At 41.9% G+C, this 18,727-nt stretch overlaps 1 protein-coding gene and 1 long non-coding RNA gene across 3 annotated transcripts in view; both read left to right on the top strand.

The window, feature by feature from the left end:
• ntm (neurotrimin) overlaps positions 1-18,727 on the top strand; it is a 237,060-nt gene that overhangs the window by 15,049 nt on the left and 203,284 nt on the right. The gene's annotated exons all lie outside the window — the stretch shown is intronic.
• Positions 9,147-17,815, top strand: LOC113579029. 2 transcript variants are annotated; one of them, XR_003410817.2, is made up of 4 exons: positions 9,147-9,292; positions 10,661-10,864; positions 12,141-12,228; positions 17,651-17,815. It is a non-coding gene; the product is annotated as an uncharacterized LOC113579029 (long non-coding RNA). The 2 variants fall into 2 exon arrangements; XR_003410818.2 differs by lacking the exons at positions 10,661-10,864; positions 12,141-12,228 and having other exon boundaries at positions 9,152-9,292.

The following is an 18,727-nucleotide window of genomic DNA, read 5'->3' as shown; positions in this document are numbered from 1 at the left end:
CCGTGGACATTCCAAGTGATGAAATTACAACTAGTCATCTACTAAGAGCAGCAGTCACTGAAGCTTGAACTTGGCCAGGTGGTCTTAAACCATGGTAGCTGGCTCTGTCATGGTGCTACTTGGCCTGAACTGTTGGTCCATATGATTGTTGAGGGACTAGTGCAGAAATCTCTGACTCTACCTTGGTAAGGAGTTAATTGAAAACCACAACTTTGACAGAGAGTGCATCCATTTTGCTTTTCAGTTTGTTTACAGCATTGATGAGAGCGTTGATGCATTTTAGGAATTTTTTGGGATCCTGGAACATGCTTCCCACATGGGTTTCCATGCCTGTAGCAGTTAACATTAATGCTCATTGTGCCTTTTTCTGAAGATTTAGAAGAGGCAGGTGAAGAATATTCCTTGGCTGCTCTTGTGTGCACAACATCCATTAAGTTTATCATGGAGGTCAAAATTAAGAGAACTAGATGTTTATTCTGTAGAATTTGGAAGCCAGAGAGGCAAGAACCAATTAAATGGTCATTTTAGTCATGCTGCAACCTGAATGTCTGTGATACTGGTTTTATATAACAAAATATTCTGTAACAAAAATTACTGAAAACGTTCTGTATGCATAAACTTTCAGTCTATGTACTTTGGAAGCTCAATTACACTTATGGAATATAGTGGCTTATAATTGGCCTTTGTCTGTGGATCATATAAAAAAGTTGAACCTTTCTGGAAGATAGACACCCCTAATTCACGTTCCTTTAGTGCGACAGTGAACATTAAGACCAAACAGCATTCTAAGACAATTAGAGAAAGTCATAGACATACACAAGATATGCTAAAAAAATAATAGCCAAGTGTTTGGACATCCCAGTGAGCACTGAAACTGGAGTCAAGATGCAACAATATTAATAGCTCTGCATTCAACTGTCATATATAGGATAGTGTGAAGAAGGAATCCATTATTAAAAGCTCATCTGAAAGCAAGTCTGGTATTTGCCAGAGGTTTGAGGTCAGAAGAGAAAAAATTGAGATTTTTGCCCAAATTAAAAATGTGTCTGGTACAAGCCTAACACTGCTCATTCCTCAACACACACTCTTCCAACAGTGAAGAATGTGGGTGCCGTCATCATGTTCTGGGGCTGCTTTTTCTTAGCAGGAATACAGGGAAATACTGCAAAACAACCTGCCTCAGTGAGTTAAAAAAAAAAAAGCTTGGGTAAAACCTCTCTCAGCAGAACAGTGGTCCTAAGCACAAGGCCAAACAGCACCTGAGGTGCTAAGCAACAAAAGTGTGAATGTTCCACAATGGCCAAGTTCTAGTGCAGGTCTCAGTCGAGTCGAGAATCTGTGCAAAGTCTGTGAAAATTGTGGTCCACAATTAAGGGGTTAAATATTTACAAAAGCATCTTTGAGATATTTTTGTTCTGCTGACAAATAATGTACTCTGAAAATTTACTTTAAGAGTATATTGATTTGCAGTGGAAATGCTGTCTAAAACAATCTGTGTATCACTTGTAATTCGGCTGAGTCTGATGACCTTTAAGGGGATGGATACTAACAACTGGACACTTGTACCTAACATAAATTGATCTACAAACTGCCATTTTAGTGTAAAACACTTACTGTATTTTATTGACAATTACACAATATCATACATTGTCACAGTCTGATAAGTTGTTGGTCATGTAAAACAAACTGTGCGAGGTCGAAGGAGAAAAATGAGGACCCAAGATATATATTTATGCGTTAAATAGAATAGAACAAATTAAATGTCTTTTTGAGGCCAGAGGTTGGCTTGTAGTAAACGTTAGTTTGAAGGGGGCTTTGCAGCAGTAAATGAGTCATTTGTACAGGAGAGCTGAACATATTAGTTCCTTGACGTGATCTGTACCTTCCCTACGGAAAAGAAGCTTGTAAAAGAAGCATGTGTTACAGAATAACAAAGGAAGAGGCTTCTGTTGAAGCTTTTAGTGCCCATTAATTTTTGTGAACTAATTTAATGTTTCTCAGAATAATTACAGAATGTCAGATATTGCTTGCAGTTAGTGGCGCAAAGTGGGTTTTTTTTTAAAATTTTGTCTAATTTGTTACTTCTAATGTTTGTTGCAATAATTAATGAGCTGTTTAAGTATATTTTCAAGTAGAGTCATTATGCTGCTTTGTGCAAGATCCCATGGAGGGGCAAAAGGGGACAGCTTTTTACTGATAAAAATACAATACAAAACTTTCAACAGTGGTTGACAGTATAGTTATTTTAAAGTGAAACTGTTATTTCAAGGTCAACCATCTGAGCACCTGGGAAACCCTGTATACTTATAAAGCTGTTTATAAAATGTTGGACCTATCAGAACATGTACTGTGCTGTTAGAATTTATATTCCAAAGGTATTTCACAATCAATTTTGCTAATAGTTTTACTGTGGGTATTTGTGTAAGTCACTCAAACTGGTGTCCCCATATTTTTTGCTGTCAAGCTTGAAATGCCCTCTGGATCACTTAGAGGACAGATGCTTTATTCAGAGCCGGAGGCAGTCATGCTGTCAATAATCAATTAGCCTTCCGACAACTTGGGAGCCCCAGGAACCTCATGGAGACCGGCATCTTCACCTTCACGAGGCACTCATTTCAGTCTGCCTGTTGTGGTGCTTATTGGATAAATATACACGGCACTAGCTGAAATCCCTTCATGTTTAGAGGCCAAGGCATTGGGCCTCACCACTTCAGCTTAGAGTTAGTGCCCTTACATGTGCAGTCCACAGCTGTTAAAGCCGTTGTTTTTTTTTTTTTGCTTTTACTTCGAATTGTAGAAGAGCTAATTGTTTACAATGTCAAACTTAATGTGGGCTTTACCTCACTGTAACCAACATTATAAATAATCCGGCTTTAAGCTTTAACAGCTTTAACAAAGTTTTAAAAATGAAACTCGTTGGTTAGGCTTGACATTCATATTGTTGTCAGAATTGGGGATTGTGTGTTTAGGAGGTGTAGAGGAACGCCAGATGGAATGAAAAGGTCATGGAAAAATAAGAAATCCACTTATTTAATTAAGATCCTTTAGCCTAGCAGGCAGACACATGCACCTCTAAGGCGAATCATGTGGTTTCAGAGAATGAAATGAGGGACAACGAAAATCAAATTATGTGTATTGCATATCTGTGTTAGTGCGATGAGCAATTTTGATTTTAGAAAGATTTTTAGAATGTGGAATTAATAAAAGAGTGGGAAGTGATCCTCCGTGTAACTGACCTGCTGGATAGAAAAGTGACATGCTTTGACAGTGGCAGGAAAAACAGCTTCTTGTCCTCCTGCATAAAGCTAATTGTGGCTATGCTGACAAAACTCTGGAATAGCAGCAAACCTATATGGGGCTGTCTGTATTGTGTAGCACCTGAAGGGTTGCTTTGGCTTTAGATCAAAGGTTATGGAATGAGGAACCAGAAGCAATGGGAGGAATCAGTAACAGAACTGGAAGCGGACCTGGAAATAGAATTAACATCTGTATTTCTTTTAACATCAGATTTGACTGACAGATTCAACTCAGTATTAGAATTGCCATGGCAATATGAATCCTAATATGGACCCTCATACTGAACCCTGTTTCACTTCTCAAATTAACTGCCAGTGCATCACAATACCGAAGGGGATATCACAAACTGGCCGACTTCATTTTAGGTGAAGCAATTGCTCTTCTGGTGGCCTCCGGTCCTGAACAGAATACAAATCATACCGTTTCTGGAACTCAGTTTCAGCATGGCAGGGAGAGAAAAAAAATGGTAACAAAAAGATACAGGTCCCCTGAAAGCCTCCCCTCAGCCTGCTTGCAAGATGCCTGTTGATAAAAGGCGCCCCAAACCTGGCGTGTTCTGCTTGAACCGTAGACGATAAGGACGAGGCCGCCACAAAATGAAGAGTGAAGAAGGTAAAGAATATTCCGCATGTCAACAGACGTGAAAGTGCTGTTTGATGAGGAAACGTAGCCGGTGGAACCGTAGCCAAGTGCGAAAGGCGAATAAAAGGCCCTTGGCATTGCACACCCCCCACCCCCCCCAAAAAAAACCCCCTCATGCCCCCCATCTCCCGACTGCAACGCTGAAACACTCTGAGGCCTGACTGAAACACTGATCAGCTCACTACAGCTGCCGGTACTGGAAACTCTGACACTTTACCAGAAATCCGACTCCTTCCATCAGAACGTATCGGACTGCTTCAGAAACCTGACATTTACAGGCAAGTAGTACTTCTGGAATTGTGATGGGTATGCGGCATGTAAATCTGTAAAATTGCAACAGCACTTTTATGCAAGGATGACATATGTTGAGTAAGTACTAAGAGTGATGTTTACAGATTTTAACATTTTAACAGTATTCAAGAAAATGATGATGTTATTTACTGTTCCCAACGCTTGAATTGCTCTTGCCTGGCCTTCCTTAGCCCTGTGACTACTTTGAAAACAAATGGCCCTGGATTTATAATCCTATTTGGTAAAGGAACTAAGACAGCTCTTAGGTTACTTTCACCCAAACGGGCAGTGTAATGCAGACAATTCTGCAGCCCAGGATCACTTTTTTTTGCAATGGTTGAGCCCAGCTTTGTTGCTCACAAGGGAGATGTATTCTGCTACGTGTATGTGCGCGTGCACCTGGTGTGTGAGATGTGGCGTATCCACCCCCACCACCCCAATCGCCTCTGGTTATGAAGCAGCTTAAGATCACGTAATGCAATAAGTCGTTCCCTCTGGTACTGCTATGCCTTGTTCACGACAATATTCATTTAACACATGAATTCTTTGTGCTATCTCTAGGAATGTTTGTTTTGAATACTTCTTTTTGCATATCACATGATTAATGGAAAGATAAGATTTTTTGATAAATTACTATTAAAGCCACATTTTTTGATCATACAAGTACACCAGTACAGTGTATTCTCTGTACTCCTACCCATGAATGTTAGATCAGTTATAATAATTGCCCTGTAGTTAAATCTTTTCTCTTTCTGCTGCTGCTAAAATATTACCAGTTAATATTGGAATGTGTCCTCTTGACTTAAAAGGTGGTAATCCTCTGGTCATTTGTGTAAGCCTCAGTTCTGTGATCATGCATGCTTTTTGGCACCAAATTATGTGACAGATCTTGGATCCAGGGGAGTTACAGGGATCCGGTCAATAGCCCAGACATTTCTAAATAGGGTTAAATATGGCTGGCTGGCATAACCACTCTCATACTGAATAGATATCCATACTAGTCTGCCAAATCTCCAGGATGAGACATTTTAGATTATGATCATGTAATTTACAGTTTTAAGTAGAAAAATAATCTTAATTTACTCTTTCTTTCCTGTTGCAATGGCTTCCTACCCCAGTGGCACTCTAAACCCACATAAGACTATCATGGCACAGCCCCCTCCTTCTCGACTCCTCCCTATGCTCGTCGGGCATCGTGTTTGTGTGTGTGTGTGTGTGTTTTGTGTGTGTGTGTGTGTGTGTGTGTGTGTGTGTGTGTGTGTGTGTGTGTGTGTTTGTGTGTTTTGTTTTTTGTGGGTTTTTTTGTGTGCGTGCGTATGTGTGTGTTTTTTTTGTGTGTGTTTTGTTTTTTTGTGTTTTTTTTGCGTGTGTGTGTGTGTGTTTTGTTTTGTTTTTTGTGGGGATTTTTTGTGTGTGCGTGTGTGTATGTGTGTGTGTGTTTTGTTTTGTTTTTTGTGTTTTTTTGTGTGTGTGTGTATGTGTGTCTTTGTTGCTACACTCCTCCCTTGTTATCGCCCTTATTAACGTGTGTATTTAAGGTTCTGTTTAGTCATTGTCCTTTTTCGTTGTTTGACTCAATGTATGCTATTGTTTGCTAGCTTATCATGTTTTGGGTACTTTTTTTTTATCACTTGTAACATTTTGGGCTTGTGTTTTGTTTTCCTTTTTGTTGCGTGTTACAATAAACATCTGTGCTTGTGCGAATACAGCTCGTCTCTGCTTCCTGTCTCGCCTCCCAACGTTACAAAGACATTCCATGCTTATACACGCAAGCATCTAGCTCGCTTGTGGTTGTTTTAGGGATAAACACATTTCAGATCAAAGACATTCACTTCAGTGTAAGTACTTAAAAGTAGCCTTTAAGTAAAGGATTCCTGTTGTGGGCGAGGCTGAGGAAGAAAAAGGCAAAAATAAATAAATAAATAAAAAAATCCCCACAAAACATACTACACACTTGCCTCTTAGAACTGGTGTCAGGACTGTCAGGTCACATGCTATTAGCCCCAGATTGCAGTATGGCTTTTATTCTGCTCATGGTCACCGTCAACTGATTGCTGTATTTGTAGTGTTACCCATTGGACGTCAGCAGGAAGGCAGGTTATAGGAAGGCAAGCCTTTCAGAAAGCCCCACACCTTAACTGGTAATCATTTAGTAATTCACTCCGTTTGACAAATGTGGTACACCCTAGCCCGCTTTCTCTTTTACGGTCGGGGTTGCGGGCGAGCCATTAAGATAGTCTTAATGTGGCGTTATGTTTAGTACGCCTTTGCGCAGCGCATATTTACCCTGCTGCCATTTCATGACGGCAACAGCGCTAATGTGCTCGGTCAGCGTTTGCGCGTTTGGGTCATTTATTAGCGAGCACTTTCACAACGACTGGGTTACTCGCGCAATGAGAACGCTCCAGGTGAAGCTGGTGCTTCCAGGTGAAGCTCATTCATGGCGACAGGTGAGGGCACTAGCTTTGCAAACGAGCTAGCGAGATACGGGTCGTTAATACAGTTAGGAATAGAAGACAGTCGCCATAATTTAATCCGGCTCACTATAGGAAGACGCCATTTTTTTTATTTTGGCTCAGAGTCAGCAGCCACTCTCAAAGAATGATAATTCTAAAAAGATTTGGCACCTGGAGTTGAAGAGCGAACTGTGACTTTGATGTACTTATCCACTGGTCCATCCGATACGTCCATTTCAGTCCCCTGGATTACACTAGAAATACTCCTTTAAAATATCATTCATGCTGTGTTTCAACTAGTACTAACATACCATGCTCATGTAACAACAGCCAGAGAGCTGATCCAGTAATATTTAGACTCAAGGGATCACAAGCTGTGTTTTGAAATCAGATTGGTATGGGTGTCTGTAGTTTAGTCTGCACAAACGGAGATAATGTGCTTTTGTATACATTAGTCTTTCAGAGTACATGGTGGTTAGTTCAGCGTTGTGACGAATTTGTTTTGGGTGCCACTGCAAAGCCATCACCCCCTTGATTAGGCCGCCTTGGCCTTTTAGTGATAATGCATCAGCTATTGAGAGTAATGGTTTTACATAAGCACCATCTTTCCACGCTCATACCTGACCTTTGGGGTTTGATGTTTTATTGTCAGTCTTTTCTCTCCAGCCGGCACCTATCTGCAGGCGGAAGTGCTGTAACACTGTTCGCTGCTGTCGGCTTTATGGAAATGAATCATGGCTATCCTGGCCAATGTGTTTGTGTGACAAAATGACTAACAGCTGCATGTGCGCTGCATCACAATGCAGGGCCTACCTGCACAGGCGACGTGTGAGTGCACGGGCGTGTGTTTGTGTGCTTCGTGTATGTTTTTGTGTGCGTGTGCGTGTGCGTGTGTGTGCGTGCGTGTGTGTGTGTGTGTGTGTGTGTGTGTGTGTGTGAGTAAGATAAAATAAGGCTCTCTATTTTAACATTAGTGATGCGCTTATGGTACTATCTTGATGTAGAGCTCTGTGATGGAACATACAGATTAGGGTCACATTAGGTGGGTGCGATTTTTAAGTAAGTACATATGAAAGACACAGAGAAACTGGGGGATTTGATGTAATGTGACATAATAATAGTAATAATAATAATAATAGTAATAACAACCAATAATAACCACTTTTAAACCACAGACCTACTGCTTATCAAACCTCAGCCATTCATGCCCTAAATCATGCCAGCTCACTGGCACCATTAATGCACACTCAGTGCCGCCAGTTCCTTATGGACTTTACATGCTATGTCCACAGTACGCAGTAATAATAGAATAATGGCATAATAATACTTCTGTGTCTATCTTTAAATGAATCGCTGCTACTGTATAGATTTTTTGCTTGTGTGTTTGTGTGTGCCCACGTGTGTGTGTGTGTGTGTGTGTGTGTGTGTGTGTGTGTGTGTGTGTTTGAGAACATAAGTTCCTGTAGCTTGAGTCACTCTCCTCCTCTTCAGACATTTTTGCAGTAAGCTGATGAAGTGGAAAGAGCATCCTCAAAAAGATATCGCAGCCTAGACACCCAGGCTCCACACTTCCACATCTCTGACCTGCGCGGTTACTTTCTGGTGTGAAATTGATCCGGAGGCACCCGTGGAGATGCTGCTCTGAGTGCAAAGCCTTCTGTAGGGGAAGAACCGAATTGGGAACAGCGCTAAAGTGAATTTCTTCGTGTTCATATTAGTCTGTTTAATCTGTGGGAACATCAGAGGTCCTTGAATAGAAACAAAAGCACGTTAAGCCTATGTGATGCCGGGCGGCTAAAGTTTGTGCACGACCATAATTGTGCGAGGTTTGAACAGAAGCTCCATTTGTTCAGTTAGTAGGCTCTGGCTGCATGTGAGCTGCATTCCACTAATTCTGCAGTCAGCGGTCTTCTTTTGTTCAGTCTTATCTTTTGGCAAATTAGAACAAAGATCATTCTTGTATGCCAAACCATGAAGTCTCTCCTGTCTTATGAATTAAGCATCCAGTTTAGGAAGTCAAGTCAGAATTGTTTAATTCAGCTAACTGCTTTCTATTTGCTTTTGAGCTTTACTGTTGTACATGAATTTACTTAGAAGCTTCACAAAGCACCTAAACATTGCTAAACAATGTTAACATTTACACTAGCTTAGGTTGGCTGGGAAGGGATATCGCTAAGTAAAAGGTTCCATTCATGAATTATAGCTGCATAGCATAAGCCCTGCCAAAGGGCCCAAGGGCGGGCCCTCCTGCACCATGGGCTGCAGTGTGATTGCTCTTCTGCTGTCCCCCTTGGTTACGTCACTGCTATATGCTGATGTATTATGTCCCCTCATGTATTAATTACAGCGTTTTTTTAACTCAGACAGTTCAGTTCTACTTTTGAACCAAGTGCTATTTTTTTCACAGTAGAAATATAATATTTTGATCTGACTCCTAGACATGAGTCCTGTGAGTGGGTGGGTGGACATAGGCTCTTGCACTCCCGCACGTGTTCAGTTAATTGCCTTGGAGTGCTGCTAAGCTGCGAGCTTTTAAATACCTCACAGATGGCTCAGGAAGATCCACTGGTCACTTGGCTCTCTCTTTGACTCTTTGTCCCTATCAGGTGAGTGGTCGATTGCGATGAGTGCCTTCAAGTTAACCTGGGAATAACCTTGCACCATGTTGTAATGACGGGCAAATCGCTAATTGGTACGTTTTGCTAACTGGTAGAGCATGGTCATTGTGACTAAGTTAGCATCGACTTCTGTGGAGTTAAACTTAGCAGAATATTTTATTCTGCTCAAGATAACAACGTTAAATATCCTGGAAAAAAACTTCACATTTTAGTAGTTGAGCGAAGTCAATTCGGGTATAGCTAGAAGCGATGTGTTTTTTTTCCTCAAGAACAGAGATCTTGCTCGAGTGTTTCAGCACTGTGCATTGCCTGATACCAGCTATGGTCTAGTTTCCGAGACATGTCTAATATGACGCATTTCCCTGAAATGAAACCTAAATTTGGAAAGAGTGGGAAAGCAACTGAACCAAAAATATTAATTGATTCCTACTGTAGGTTTTTTGGAAATTTCTGGGAATGTAGTGGCTATAGAGGGATGAATGCTACTTATGTGTTGTCAGAATGGCCCTTTCTAAAAGAAGCTATTTGAGATTGCCATTCTGTATACTATTGCTCAATGCCCATCCTTGTGAAGAATGCATCATCCAGACAAATCAGTATTCCTTTCTGTCTTTCCCACCAGTCTTGGGCTGCTGAGATACGTCAAACCCAGCACGGAGTAGTGTTACTGTTTGAGTGGAACTAGTTCAGGTTTTTGATTCAGGATCATATTGTTCTAGATCAAAGTTCAGCACAGATTGCAGCAGTGCAGCCAAAGCAGTGTGAGATGCTTTGGTGGCAACATGAAACTTTAGGATTCAGTTGTCATTCTCATAAACTATAGCTACATTTAGCCATCGGAATCTGATACTAAGATACAGATTTTTTCCTCATGTATTTTTAAAAAAATCTTGCTCGCATTCATGTCAAGATACTGACTTGTTGCCAACGATGGTTTTGATCGTGAATGTGATCACTTACTGAAAGTCATGTGAATTTAAAATGCAATTGGAAAGACTACATATTCTTATATTCTTACAGACATCTTATAGCTGTTGAAAATGGTGCGGGGAGAAAAAGCCCCAGAGAACAGACCCTTGGCCTGGTGTACAGAAGACCAGCACTCATCTTGCATTCACTCCGCATCCATCACAGACTAATGAGACTGCACACTAATGGCAAAAATAATATAGTTTATCCTCTAACTGAAATTCTTTTGTTTGAAGGTTTTCATTTTAGCACTGCATGGCATTCATTTGCCGTGAGTTCTTCAGTGTGCTTTTGTCCTTGGCTCTCGGGAGGACAATTTGCTGCAGAAAACTTTCCACCGTGCTGTTAATTATCACATGCCACTGTTTTCTTTTCCATAAATACAAGTGCGGACACAATTCCGCGACCTCCCATCACTCCTGGCTCCCATTGACAGTCTAAAGCACGACTGCTCTCTGGACAGTGCGCCTGTGTAGGCGGTGAGGCTGATGACCGCGGGTTCTCCAGGCTGTGCTCGCGTCTTTTAGCTGTTCCAGGGTGCCGTGTTCAGAACTGCTCTGACTAGCCATCATCAGCACTCTGGGGCCAGAGGTGAGGTTTTTAGTGGTATTCTGCGTATTCTGCCACGCCGAACTCCTGGATTGCATTCAAGCGTGACCAGTTTCAAAAGTTCTCAGAAGCCTTTTTTAAAAATATGAAAAATACATTAAGTAAATATTGATATTGGCTTTTCTATGCTAGTACTTGTGGCTGAGAATTTGATTCTAATACTTTGCAACAATCAATAGTTTGTATATCAGCTTGTGTCCTGTGTTTTACAATTGATGCTCTCTGTAGATGGGCTGCTGTGCATGTAATATTTGCCTGAATATGTGAGCTGTCAGGTTAGATTTGAATGCCTCTTTATCTTTCCGCCTGGATCTGTGTGTCTGTCCCCCTCTATCTCCATCTCGGTGGCTGTAGTGGACTTTGGTGCCTCTGCCTCTTCTGCCTACATCTTCGACTGTGGGCTGTTTCTCTGAGGAGAAGGGCTAATTTTCTCGCTCGCCTCGCCGCACCTACGGTGCCCTGAAATGTGTTGTTCTTTAAAGTACACTGCAGCTTCCTGCCCGGCCTCCATGCGGAGCCTGTCATTAACGCAAAGGTCAGAGCAGGTGGGAGGGCAGGCTGCACGGCGAAGAGTGATGTGCACTCACTGTACTTCATACCAGTCCAACATAAAAGTCACCAGATGAAAGACTATCTCTGTCCCAGCATCCTCAATGAGCTCTACGTGGACTCACTTTTTCAGAGTGATGGCCCTGTGTGTTGGCCCTTAAGGCCCCTCGTCCTCGCTCTTTTTTAATTCTTTGGACACCAGCCTTATTCAGTACACCTTTTATCACTCTTCCTCCCCACTCACTCCTCATACCTCTATGGTTTCATTTTTTTTTCTTTTCTTTTCTACACCTGTGATCGCATAAAAAAGCCATTCTTCTTCTGCAGGAGTAATATCAAGTGCCTGGCCAGCGCTTCTCATTTAATCTGTGTTAAACAGTTTTATCCGATGTCCATCTGAATTGAGTTCATCGAAGAGGTCCTTAATTAATGCAAGGATTACAGTACCAGAGACTCCTTTGAGGCACGGGTGATAATGAATGGATGGAGGGAGCTGGAGTCCATTCCATTTTCTAAATCTAGCGGGGCCATCCTATTTTTTATCCCATTCCCCTGCTTGGCAACTTTGGAGTCAAGCATTGGTTTTACTTCAAGTGTAATTTAAGTGCTTTTAAATGACAAAAGTAATCATGTTCAATTGCAGTGACAGATGCTGAATCATGTCTAACACCAACAAAGCATTTACTACTATTTCCTTGCTTTCCTTTAGTGCTATTTCTGCTGCGTCACAGTCAGACTTGTGAACACTAATCAAAATAGGGCAATAGTGAATCTGGGAAATTTTTGCAATCTAAAAGGTCAGTATCCTACGGCACATCTTTTCCGTGGTGATTTTGTGCATGTAGTTTGACAGATCCTAGGCATTTTCATGGATTGCACTAATCTATTAATCACAAGCCTTATTTGTAATAAATTTACAGCAATGAAAAGATACTTTTCGCTAACAGTTCCATACACATACATTTTTATGTAACATGAGGTCAAATTTTTTTACATCACCTACATGGGTATGTTTAGTGTTACTCTGCATAATTACACATTTGGAACCTGGTAGAATTATTTGTAGGACTCCTCTCTGATGCCTTCAATGCTCGCTGACGTACAGGATTAAACACAGAGGCCTTGCTGGTAAGTCGGAAGTGCGGGAAAGTGCCAAAACGACGTATTTGTCACCGAGAAGTCGAGTGCGCTTTGGAGCTGCGGCTGCCTGAACACTGAGGTGCTGGATCAGTTAAGCAGTCGGGCTTTGATGTGAGTGGCCTGTGCTAATGGATGTTGAAGGCATGACTGGCCTGGAGACAGCATAATACCTGGATCCAGCGAATTACTGTCAAGATGCTCCAATCATTGCTCGGGCACCCTGAGTACCTCCTTGGCTTGATTTGGACTAATTTTACCCTCACTTGCGATTTCCCATAAAGGCTCAGAATAGCTGTCCCCAAGGCTTGAGCTGGAGCTAGATAGGCCTTTTGTAATGACTCTGGTGTTTTTACAAACTCTTTCCAGGCACCTAGTGGGTGTAAGTGGGCTTATTTTTCAGAAATTAAGTTTGAACAAGGATGATACTCCATTCTCACTGTTTGAATAATGAACGCCTTGCTATTTCTTACCTAGCTACATTAGTAATCATCTTAGTGATGCAGATTACATCTCTGTACTGTAACGATATACAGCCAGCGTGACTCAGTAATCTGCTGTGAACTTTGAAGTGATTGCCCACCTCCACAGCCTTCATACTTAATAGTTGATAATAAATTATGGAAATGGGTCAAGCTATGTTACAGTACGTGCCAGAGCGTGGGCTATTCAGGGAGGCCTGCGTGTTTGTATCTACCAGCTATTTGCACCCTTTAGGAATTGGTGATTAAGTGCGAGCACTTGTGTTGTGGGACGTGTGATAAATGCTTCTGTGTTTTACTGGCCAAGTTGCAGTAGCTTTCACACCATTGGGAACTCCCAGTGTTTTACTGCACTGTGGGACGCTTGTACCATTAACAAACACTGATCTAATGACCCGTGTGGGACCTGTAGTTATAACCTTCTTTCCTGGAGGCAGTTTATCTAGATGTACACCTGTGCACAAACATACATACATACACACACAGACACACACTCACACAAACACACTCGAACCCTCACACTTACCTTAGGCAATTTATCTGTGGAGGAAGAGCCTCTATTATTAAGATACATTGCCATAAAGATTTTTTTTTTTCGTATGACGTCACAGCTCTGTATAGTATGCATTACAGCACGGATTACACAGCTGTTGAGTACGTCGAGATCATTGAGATGAATTATCTAATTTAACATTGGTATTCATGATTGTGCGTGAACAATGAACATTAATCTTTACCCACCCTGGTAAGCTCTGTGTCATTTAGACATGTTCTTGCTGCACAAATGCACAAATGAAGCCCGGAGCCTGAGGAAGAGGTCTATCCCGCTGGGTCCCTGCATTAGCTTTCCGCATTTTCACTCAGCATTCCGCCTGTTGGCAGACACAGGATGCTGCGGCTGCCAAGAAAACACACCAACAAAATAATTCTGGGTTAATTGTCATGCATGGTGGCACTTTGGGCCGTTTTGCGTGCGGGTGAGAGAGACACACACACACAGACACCGCATCATCACACAGCAGCTTGGGAGAAACCTCTGCACACATGGAACCAAACTGCATTTTGTCCACTTCAAATAGTTTGGCTGCAGGAATGGAGAAGCCGCTTTTCCCACTTTGACTAAATATGCTTTATTCAGTGTGTTTGCAATTCAGTCTTTTTTGCAAATTCTTCTGTTTGTGCTTAACTTCACACTGGTACTGGCAAAGTTTGTACTGGTACTGGCAAATCTTTCATTTTGCTCATCATGTGCGTGGCATGTCTGTGTTGTGGTTTGATGATATTATGTATTCCCTAAATTTATTTATGCGTTCCTTAAATTTGCCAAGCTTGGAACAGATTGTGCTGCAGAGCCTAGGGACTCCCCTAATTCGCAGTCATTTAATGGTGACAGTTTAAAGCATTTAAACGTTTAAACAATGTTTGAAATGACAAAATGATTATATTAGATGATGTGAATTGCATCTCAGATTTTTACATTTTTCATTCCTTTTCTCTTAGCCAGCTAGTGCATTTAACCGAGGCATATAAATATGATGTCGACTGATGCAGACTGCAAGCTACCTTGGGAGACCAGGGTTACAGTCAGCACGAGAAGAAAGCTTTTACAGCTGGGTTTTAATTGTGGTCCTGTGAGGCAGTCCCAGCAGGAGTGTGATACATGGACACTCGCACAATCGAGAGACTGAAAAGGTTGACCTCGCTGTGATAACTAGAGCATAATCAGAACAAAACCTGTTCAACTCATCCAAGAATACCAAAGGCTCTGATCACCCATTCTGTACTCTGCTTTTGTGTGTGTGTGTGTTTGTGTGTGTGTGTGTTTGTGTGTGTGTGTGTGTTTGTGTATCTTACAAAGCACAAAAGCTTTTTTCTTCATCTCAAGAAAAGGTTCATTGCACTTTGTCTTTCACCTCTTTCAATGTATTCACTCATTAATTATTCATTCTTGAAGCTACTGTAAGCCAAGCTAGAACATTCAAGAAACATTTAGCAGAGGCTCTCTGTAGACATGAAACAGCTTTGAATGGACTGGGGGGAAAGTAGCACGATATTTTACATAAGTGTACTTTTTCTGAAGGAACATCAAAGGCGGGTTGATAAATTATAAACAGAGCTGTGTGTTCGAACTTGTTTATCTCCAGCATGACAATAAACCCTCACAGAGCCCCAGCAGCCCTGATAACCACAGCGATGTACAAGGCTGTTTATTTCGGAGGATGTTCACTGAGTGACAGGAGGTATCATAAAAACAGGAGCGGCTATTTTTCGCCATATTACCACCTGAAGTGAATCAGCTGGGCCACAGTTGAGCCGTTCACAAAAATTCTGTTAGCTCATTTATGCGGAGGTGCTGGGGGAAGACGGTCTAAATGCCAGGCTGGTGTTCGTGTTTCTGCAGCAAAATCTATGTGTGTGTTCAGACAGCTGGAGAGAGTTAAGAATCAGGAAGTGCCAATCACAGGTCAGGTGGAGGGAGAGATGTGTCAAGGATGAAGCCTCTCTTGAATTCCGAGAAGAGAGCAGGGCTGTGGAATGACTTCAGATCTCACTTCATGCATCAGAATCGGGAAATCCGTCTCAGGATAAGAGCCCTCTGGGGGGCGGACCCCGAAAAGAGGCCGATTGCAGGGGCCTGTAATTGATATTATGTCAGAGGGAAGAGTCGATCTGTGTCAGTACTGGTGGTCGTCTGGAAACTATGAACCACCTGAGTGGGACTGTTTAGCAGAATTATATTGCAGGTTGAATAATGCATATTTTTCCAGCTCCCGGCCATAAAACCACGGCTCCGCCCAATCCACCTCCCAAAAAATCAGTGACATTGACACTGTCTGTGTATCAGTGGATATTGAGATGCAAAACCACCTGTGCACTGAAGCGAGAAACACCAGCTGTTCTGGGATCAGCTATGGCCCATACCTTTGAACAGTAGCCATGGCTCCCTGTGAACATTAGCCTCCCTTGCTACACTGTTGACCTTGTGGAAATTGCTGGCGGGGCCCCAAGGGGACCTTGTGCCATTGGGTCACTCTCCACCACATATCGCTTCTCTCTGCAAACCCTGCCATTCACTCTGCAGGCAATCTTGTGCTCCATAACCCATCTCCCGTAAGTGGGCAGACATCTCATACAGTCACTTGAATTGCTCTTCATATGTAGGTAGCAGCTTTCACCGCCAAATCGCCATAACCTTCTGAGATGAGATGTATGTGCTGCATGTTAACAATGGAGTAGTGTGGGCATGTGCACGCTTTTGCAAGCGTGTGTGCGCGTGTGTGTTTCTGTGTGTGTGTGTGTGTGTGTGTGTGTGTGTGTGTGTGCGTGTGCGTGTGTGCGTGTGTGTGAGAGAGAGGATTTGTGAGGAATGAGATTGTTGATCGGGCAGATTAGAATCTCGGTTTATGAACTGGTGTGCTGACCATAAACCTGTAAGATGCACGGCGTGACCTTGAAGCTCTGTTGTAAGAGACTGATAGATAGTAACTGGTTGACAGCAGAGATCCTTTCACCTGTTCTCCATTGTCGCACCACGATTAATTGAGAGAGGCGAGAGACTGTGGGGGCGGGGCTCTGCACAATCTGCTTTTGTTTCCCGCCAGAGGTTGCAGAATTTCAGCTTCTGTGCCCTTTAACATGAGCAGTCATTACCGGAAATTAGGGGGAAGAGATGTACAGTCTCTCCTAGACTCCACCATGAATAACAGGCAGATAGTCTCCTTAGTTACCTGTTATGATATTGTTATGTGCTTGTAACATATTACCTCTGCTACACTTCTCAGTGCTATTGGAACCATGAATTTTGCATGCCCCCCCGCCAAACAGACTAAATTACATACCGATTTTTACAGAGATGCTTTTTATGCATTGATGTTGATAAGCAAATCTTGAGTCTAGTTCAGATATTTAAAAAATATATATTGTATTCATGCCAGCACTGCATTCTTTCGTTTTATTTTACAACATATTTGCATATTTATAAAGCATATTGTTGAACGATTTTGTGATTAGTCTAGACCATACTATTCAATATTCAAGGACTGCAGTTTTGAGGTGTGATGGTGTTGTCTCATACAGCTGAAACAGCTGACTTCCATGACCTTTGATGTCCCTTTTAAAGCTGCAGTCAATGCTGTTCATTTAGGACTAATTTGTCAGGGCTGGAGAGAAGTTGACCAGTTTTAGCCCACTTTATTTGTATCAGTTAATCCACTGTGAGAACATACCCAGTATAAATTTGAAGCCCTCTCTCCTGACAAGCAGTGAACACTCATAGCTGTTGTGGAAGCATTTCTTAAAAATCTTTTGCCGCAGAGATGTGCATTGATTTGTGTGCCTCTTCTTAAGAAAGGTGCTGTGTCTTATGATTTTTGGACGTGTGGCATTTTAATTTAATGTCAAGGGAATGCACAGGAAAGCTAGGCTGTGCACTTAAAGAATAGAGGATTTCATTGGGCTGCTATTTTACAGTCAAACCTAGAATTTTGTTTACACGATATTTTAAGCCTTTCCTCCTGATTCTCAAACTGAACTAAAGATGAGTTCTGACTTCACTGACTCCACCCATGCCTTGTTCTGAACTTTTTGTTCTTGTTTTCAGCAGTCCTAAGCTCTCATGGGACAAATTAGAAGGTTAGAACATCCCCAGCCTCTCGCTTACCCTCAAGAGATGGAAAAAGAAGACGAAACAAAGAAGAATTCATTCTGGGCCCAGCAGAGTGTCGACGAGAAGGCTGCATAAATTAAATAAATTCGTTACAGAACACTTCTGCTGTCGCAGGGAGTAATCTGTTTCATTAGCAGTGAAATATTGAAGTGGAGGTTAAAAATGAACGCATGTTGTGGTGAAAGGCAAATGCTGACCTGCATGTATCAATCCCATAAAGGTGTGGCACAAAACAGCATTAAAAACGGCAAAACGAATAGACACCATCAGGTATGGGGTATACGTTTTGCCTTCTCATTCAAATCTCTTAGACTGCTTTCCTGGAGTTTTTTAGCAAGGTCATTTTTCAGACATTTGAAAGTAGTTAAGCTCATTAAATCAAGCAGACATTTACAGATAAGTCTAATTTGTATCAGAGAGCCTGCCGATAATTTGAGTTCTTGAAATTTGTTGCAACTTAATAAGTTTCATGATTATTGGCTCGTGAAAACAGTGAAAGAGCAGCACTCTAAAAGCTCACGGCTGTCAAGAGCCGTGAAGCGAAGGCGCAGTGAAGACGTGAAGTGTGGCTTTATTTGCCCTTTTGTCTGTGCTATAATTGCTGCATGTAAATGTAACAACACAATTATACAATTGTTGCAATTACTCACTCTCTCTTACATCACAGATCTGCAGTGCAGGCTGCACAATAGGTTACTTGTTACACGTTGATGCACTATCACCCTTTGTAAGACACCCACAGAATTGTCTATGGCCTGTACAATGACCAGTCCAAGTTGCCACACATGAATGTGCGTGAGTGTTCTGATGAACCTGGTCACACATATTCTTTACCTAAATAATGCAACTTGTCTTATCAAACAAATGTCATGTGTTCACCAGAATCATGTCAGGAATGTTGTAAATCATATCGCAGTTGCACTACTTATCAGTGCAGTCACAAAATTACATTTGGTCCGTATCATGCAGGCTAGGGTTGCAGAGGTTAAAGAGATTATTTTGAGAAATGTA

This window comes from Electrophorus electricus, chromosome 17, assembly GCF_013358815.1.
Source record: "Electrophorus electricus isolate fEleEle1 chromosome 17, fEleEle1.pri, whole genome shotgun sequence".
In the NCBI taxonomy this organism is placed as follows: Eukaryota; Metazoa; Chordata; class Actinopteri; order Gymnotiformes; family Gymnotidae; genus Electrophorus; species Electrophorus electricus.
This window is presented reverse-complemented; position numbering and strand designations above follow the sequence as displayed.